A 7,304-nucleotide genomic window follows, 5' to 3' on the forward strand; every position below is an offset into this window, starting at 1 on the left:
ATGTTGTAGCACTTACCCTAGTGATGTTGTAGGACTTACCCTATTGATGTTGTAGGACTTACCCTAGTGATGTTGTAGGACTTACCCTAGTGATGTTGTAGGACTTACCCTAGTGATGTTGTAGGACTTACCCTAGTGATGTTGTAGGACTTACCATAGTGATGGTGATGTTGTGGTGTGATGTACAGTAAGGCTGGTCCCTCCTGCAGTAGAGGTTGTGTGTGGTTGTGAGCATCACAAGTGAAGCAACACAGGAGCAGGAGCTCGGCTGCCCACAGTCGCCACATTGCCCTTGTGGTAACTACACTACCACCACACGTAATGGTCCAGGACACAAGATGGTTGGTGGAGGTCTGCTCTGGTGAGCAGTTCACTACATTATGATGGCCAGGTTCAGCAGCTGGGCCCATGTTATCATCCTGGCCCACAACCACCAATATTGATAACAACATTCCAGTCATCTTGATGATGCAATCATGACCATTCGACATGTGACAAATCTACAACATTTACAATCATTTATTTATGTTTACAAGATACAACCTTGACAACAACACTGGTCTTAATGTGACCTTATCATCCATAACCCATCTATCGTAGCTACATTATAACAACATCATTACTCACACAAATCTAACCCAAATTCATAATTAGTGACTACGTCATGTTGTAGTAGTTGTAGAGGGTCAGTTGTAGTATAGCCAGGTCCGGGGTCAGCAGCCATAACCATACTGGCTTATCATCATTATCTCTCTTATCATCATCACAGTCCAGCAAGAACCACATAACACACCACCACCGGCGGAAACCACAGCCTTACTTACTTACCAACACTCACGGTAAAGGCTTAACTGTAGCGCTAAGGCCAGAGTAAAGACTTCACTGTAGCGCTAAGGCCAGAGTAAAGGCTTAACTGTAGCGCTAAGGCCAGAGTAAAGGCTTAACTGTAGCGCTAAGGCCAGAGTAAAGACTTCACTGTAGCGCTAAGGCCAGAGTAAAGGCTTAACTGTAGCGCTAAGGCCAGAGTAAAGGCTTCACTGTAGCGCTAAGGCCAGAGTAAAGGCTTAACTGTAGCGCTAAGGCCAGAGTAAAGGCTTAACTGTAGCGCTAAGGCCAGAGTAAAGGCTTAACTGTAGCGCTAAGGCCAGAGTAAAGGCTTAACTGTAGCGCTAAGGCCAGAGTAAAGGCTTAACTGTAGCGCTAAGGCCAGAGTAAAGGCTTCACTGTAGCGCTAAGGCCAGAGTAAAGGCTTAACTGTAGCGCTAAGGCCAGAGTAAAGGCTTCACTGTAGCGATAAGGCCAGAGTAAAGGCTTAACTGTAGCGCTAAGGCCAGAGTAAAGGCTTCACTGTAGCGATAAGGCCAGAGTAAAGGCTTCACTGTAGCGATAAGGCCAGAGTAAAGGCTTCACTGTAGCGATAAGGCCAGAGTAAAGGCTTAACTGTAGCGCTAAGGCCAGAGTAAAGGCTTCACTGTAGCGATAAGGCCAGAGTAAAGGCTTCACTGTAGCGCTAAGGCCAGAGTAAAGGCTTAACTGTAGCGATAAGGCCAGAGTAAAGGCTTCACTGTAGCGCTAAGGTCAGGGTAAAGGCTTCACTGTAGCGCTAAGGCCAGAGTAAAGGCTTCACTGTAGCGCTAAGGCCAGAGTAAAGGCTTAACTGTAGCGCTAAGGCCAGAGTAAAGGCTTAACTGTAGCGATAAGGCCAGAGTAAAGGCTTAACTGTAGCGATAAGGCCAGAGTAAAGGCTTAACTGTAGCGCTAAGGCCAGAGTAAAGGCTTAACTGTAGCGCTAAGGCCAGAGTAAAGGCTTAACTGTAGCGCTAAGGCCAGAGTAAAGGCTTAACTGTAGCGCTAAGGCCAGAGTAAAGGCTTAACTGTAGCGCTAAGGCCAGAGTAAAGGCTTAACTGTAGCGCTAAGGCCAGAGTAAAGGCTTAACTGTAGCGATAAGGCCAGAGTAAAGGCTTCACTGTAGCGCTAAGGCCAGAGTAAAGGCTTCACTGTAGCGCTAAGGCCAGAGTAAAGGCTTAACTGTAGCGCTAAGGCCAGAGTAAAGGCTTAACTGTAGCGATAAGGCCAGAGTAAAGGCTTAACTGTAGCGCTAAGGCCAGAGTAAAGGCTTAACTGTAGCGCTAAGGCCAGAGTAAAGGCTTAACTGTAGCGCTAAGGCCAGAGTAAAGGCTTAACTGTAGCGCTAAGGCCAGAGTAAAGGCTTAACTGTAGCGATAAGGCCAGAGTAAAGGCTTCACTGTAGCGCTAAGGTCAGGGTAAAGGCTTCACTGTAGCGCTAAGGTCAGGGTAAAGGCTTAACTGTAGCGATAAGGCCAGAGTAAAGGCTTAACTGTAGCGCTAAGGCCAGAGTAAAGGCTTAACTGTAGCGCTAAGGCCAGAGTAAAGGCTTAACTGTAGCGCTAAGGCCAGAGTAAAGGCTTAACTGTAGCGCTAAGGCCAGAGTAAAGGCTTAACTGTAGCGATAAGGCCAGAGTAAAGGCTTAACTGTAGCGCTAAGGCCAGAGTAAAGGCTTAACTGTAGCGCTAAGGCCAGAGTAAAGGCTTAACTGTAGCGCTAAGGCCAGAGTAAAGGCTTAACTGTAGCGCTAAGGCCAGAGTAAAGGCTTAACTGTAGCGATAAGGCCAGAGTAAAGGCTTCACTGTAGCGCTAAGGTCAGGGTAAAGGCTTCACTGTAGCGCTAAGGTCAGGGTAAAGGCTTCACTGTAGCGCTAAGGTCAGGGTAAAGGCTTCACTGTAGCGCTAAGGTCAGGGTAAAGGCTTCACTGTAGCGCTAAGGTCAGGGTAAAGGCTTCACTGTAGCGCTAAGGCCAGGGTAAAGGCTTCACTGTAGCGCTAAGGCCAGAGTAAAGGCTTCACTAGCGCTACGGCCAGGGAAAAGGCTTCATTGTAGCGCTAACTAGAAGTGACTTTACTTCCCCTGGCTACCAAGAAGTGACTTCACTTCCCTAGGATAACCAGAGGTGACTTTACTTCCCCTGGCTACCAAGAAATGACCTTACTTCCCTTGGCTAACCAGTGACTTTACTCTCACTGGCTACCAATAAACTACTTTACTCCCCATGGTTAACCTGAGTTAACTCAACTTCCCCTGGGTGATCAGAACTGACTTTACTTTCCCTGACTAGCCAGAAATTACTTTACTTCCCCTGGCTACCAAGAAGTGACTTTACTTCCCCTGGCTTACCAGAAGTGAATTTACTTCCCCTGGCTACCAAAATGATTTTACTTTCCCTGGCTACCAAGTGACTTTACATCCCTGGCTACCAAGAAGTTATTTTATTCCTCTGGCTGACAAGAAGTGATTTTACTTCCCTTGGCTACCATGAGGCAACTTTACTTCTTCTGGCTACCAAGAAATGACTTTACTTCACAAGGCTAATCAGAAAAGACTTTACTTCCCCTGGCTGACCAGAAAAGACTTTACTTCCCTAGGCAAATCAGGTGACTTTACTTACCCTGGCTAGCAAGAAATTACTTCAATTCCCCCAAGTGCACCAAGTGACTTTACTTCCCCTGGCTGACCAGAAGTGACTTTACTTCCCAGGCTCACTAGAAGTGACATTACTTCCCCAGGCTATCCAGAAGTGACTTTACTTCTCCCAGGCTAACCTAGAAGTGACTACTTCAGGCTATCCAAAAGTGAATTTACTTTCCCACACTACCCAGAATTGACTGTCTTGCACTACCCGAAAGTTATATGACTTGCCGAAGCTATCCAGAAATTACACTCCTTCCCGATGCTATACAATACTGACTCTCCTTCCCTATGCTACCCAGAACTGACTCTCCTTCCCTATGCTACCCAGAACTGACTCTCCTCCCCTAAGCTACCCAGAACTGACTCATCCCTATGCTACCCAGAAGTGACTCTCCCTATACTACCCCGAACTGACTCTCCTTCCCCAAGCTACTCAGAACTAACTCCTCTTCTATGCTACTGAGAACTGACTTTCCTTCCCCATGTTACCCAGAACTGACTCTCCTTCCTAGGCTACCCTGAACAAACTCTCCTTCCTAAGCTACTGCAGGCTAACCTGAACAGAATCTCCTTTCCTACCCATGCTACCCTGAACTAACTTTTCTTAGGCTACCCCAGTCTACCCTGAATGGATTCTCCTTTCCTCTCTAAGCTACCCTGTGCTAATTCTCCTTCCTAGTCTCCCCTAAACTAACTCTCCTTCCTAGGCTACCATGAATGGACATTCCTTTCCTACCTGGCAAATATAGAGTGTTTTGGTCAAGTGGTATGAGAGGTGAGAAAGTCAGGAAGAATGGTTTGGTGAAAAGAGAAGAGGTGGTGAACGCCTAGTGAAAGATAAAAGTCCAGCAAGGCATTGGGATTGGATGGTACTGCAGTTCAATTTATCAAGAAAGGAGGTGACTGTGTTGTTAATAGGTTGGTAAGCATATCCAGTGTATGTACGGATCATGGTGCAGTGCCTGAGAATTAGAGAAGTGCATGTATAGTGCCACTGTACAAAGGCAAAGAGGATAAACGTGAGTGTTCAAATGACAGAGGAATTTGTTTGTTGAGTGTACCTGGTAAATTATATGGGAGGGTATTGATTGAGAGGGTGAAGGCATGTACAGAGAATCAGACTGGGGAGTAGTAGTGTGGTTTCAGGAGTGGCAGAGGATATGTGGATCAGGTGTTTACTTTGAAGAATGTGTGAGAGAAATACTTACGAAAAACATAGGGATCTGTATGTGACTTTTACAGAGCTGGAGAGGGCATATGATAGGGTTTATAAAGATGCTTTGTGGAAGGTCTTCAGAATATATGGTGTGGGGGTAAGCTGTCAGAAGCAGTGAAAAGTTTTTATCATGGATGTAAGGTGTGTGTACGAGTTGGAGGAGAGGAGAGTAAAAGGTTCCAGTGAAGATACAGAAAGGGTGTGTGATGTCATGATGGTTACTCAATCTGTTTATGGATGGAGTGATGAGGGAGGTAAATGCAAGAGTTTTGGAAAGAGGGGCGAGTATGCAATCTGATGGGGATTAGAGGGATGTGGAAGTGAGTCAGTTGTTGTTTGCCGATGATACAGCACTGGTGGCTGATTCGAGTGAGAAACTGCAGAAGTTGGTGACTGAGTTTGGAAGAGTTTGTGAAATGAGAAAGTTGAGAGTAAATGTGAGTAAAAACAAGGTTATTAGGTTCAGCAGGATTGAGGGACAAGTTCATTAGCATGTAGGTTTGAATGGAGAAAAATTGGGGGAAGTGAAGTGTTTTAGATATCTGAGAATGGACTTGGCAGTGAATGGAACCATGGAAATAAAAGTGAGCTATAGGAAAGGGGAAGGGATGAATGTTATGGAAGAGATAAAAAATGTGTATGTTTGAGGGAATAGCAGTTCCAACAATATTACTTGGTTGCGAGGCATGGGATTAAAAAGGGTTGTGTGGAGGAGAGGAGGTGTGTTGGAAATGAAATGTCTGAGGACAATATGTGGTGTGAGGTACTTTGATCAAGTAAGTAATGAAAGAGTAAGACAGATGTGTGGTAATAAAAAGAGTGTGGTTGAGAGAGCAGAAGAGGGTGTATTGAAATGGTCTGAACATATGGAGAGAATTAGTAAGGAAAGGCTGACAAAGAGGATATATGTGTCAGAGGTGAAGGGAACAAGAAGCTGGAGACCAAACTGTAGGTGGAATATAAAAGTGAAAAAGATTTTCAGTGATCGGGGCCTGAATGTACAAGAGGGTGAAAGGCGTGCAAGGAATAGAGTGAATTGGAATGATGTGGTATAATGGGGTCAACGTGCCATCAATGGACTGAACCAGGGCAAGTGAAACGTCTAGGGTAAACCATGGAAAGGTCTGTGGGGCCTAGATGTGGATAGGAGCTGTAGTTATGTGTTGCACTACACTGACAGCTAGAGAATGGGTGTGAGAAGATGTGGCCTTTCTTCATATATTTCCTAGTGCTACCTCGCTGATGCAGACGGTGGCGACGCTGTTTCCTGTTGGGTGGGGTGACGCTAGGAATGGATAAAGGTGAGCAAGTATGAATATGTACATGTGTATATATATGTCCACAAACATAAAATCTCTCCTTCTCACACATAACAATTGACAACACTTGACTCATACAACTCAATCTTCATAACAGCTGCTTTTTTTGTGGTGAGCATAATGAGATGGCCCTGCCTTTAGGCAAAATGGTAGAAGCAACAGACAGAAGTAGTAGGTAGGAACAACAGACAGGAGCATTAGGCAAAAGTTGTAGGTAGAAACATTTGGGGGAGTATTAGGTAGAAGTAGATGGCTGGAACATTAGGCAGGAACATAGGGAAGACACATTAAGAAGTAGTAGTTGATAAAATCATTACGTATGAGCCTCTGGAAATGTTGTGCCAGTTGCCCTCTGCTAGTGGCCCTTTAAGGGTGAGACACTAAAGGCTATGAAGTGGCGCTGAAGTTCACCAGTAATGGAGACTTTGTGATGTTCATACCCTTGAGAGAATTTGTGAAGGGAAAAGGCATCTGAGATATACATAAATAGATTGACAGTTCCTCTCTTAACAATGAGAGATTCAGACTATCTCACTCTGGAGGACTTACGAGTTCTGATAGCATCATCTTTCCTGACTGGTCACTGGTTTTCAGGGGGCCAATCAACTATGATGAAGTATTGTTGCCTGGATTCTAAGCACTATGTGAAAGCTAACCCGTTTGCTTTCCTGCAGTGTATGACAATCTTCTTGGTTGCTGTGTTGGTGTGGTAGGCCAGGTATCAGCATGGCTAAGTGATCAAAAGACAGTTTGTGCAGTGTGCTCCAGGTGGTCCTTGTGTGCAGAGCTAGTATGCAAAAGATATCTAGTGTGGGTGGCTGCTGAAAATAGTGCATTATATGTCCAGCTGCATAGGCTAAGGATTTTGAAAGGATATAGATACTTTATGAGTAGTTCACCTTAGAAATATTGAAAGTGAGTGCCGAGTCATGCATGATAGGAGGCACTGAAATACTGACACAGACAGGTGTTGATTGTTGCAATCAGTAGTTAAAGTGTATCTGAATGGAAATGTGGTGAGGGGAAGTATGTAGGTACTGATTATCCTCTGTCCACAAACATACAATCTTTCCCTGTCACACATAATACTCAAAAACACTTAATTCACACAAATTATTCTTTGTAACTCTAGATTTTCCTGCTGTGAGCACTATGTGCTAGCTCTGCCCTTTGGCAAAATGACAGGAGCAGTAGATAGAAATAGCAGGTAGAAATATTACACAGAAGAATTAGGTAGAAACATTAAGAAGTAGTAGGTAGGATTAATAGGAGGGATCATT

The 7,304-nt window shown here is 44.8% G+C and overlaps 1 protein-coding gene across 1 annotated transcript in view; it reads right to left on the reverse strand.

The window, feature by feature from the left end:
- mesh (sushi domain containing 2 mesh) overlaps positions 1-382 on the reverse strand; it is a 103,754-nt gene extending 103,372 nt beyond the window's left edge. Inside the window, exon 1 of the mRNA XM_071656751.1 lies at positions 155-382. The gene's annotated coding sequence lies outside the window, so the exon portion shown is untranslated. The remainder of the gene's footprint in view (positions 1-154) is intronic.
- Positions 383-7,304: the final 6,922 nt, after the last annotated feature.

The sequence above is a fragment of the Panulirus ornatus genome, chromosome 63, assembly GCF_036320965.1.
Source record: "Panulirus ornatus isolate Po-2019 chromosome 63, ASM3632096v1, whole genome shotgun sequence".
Taxonomy (NCBI): Eukaryota; Metazoa; Arthropoda; class Malacostraca; order Decapoda; family Palinuridae; genus Panulirus; species Panulirus ornatus.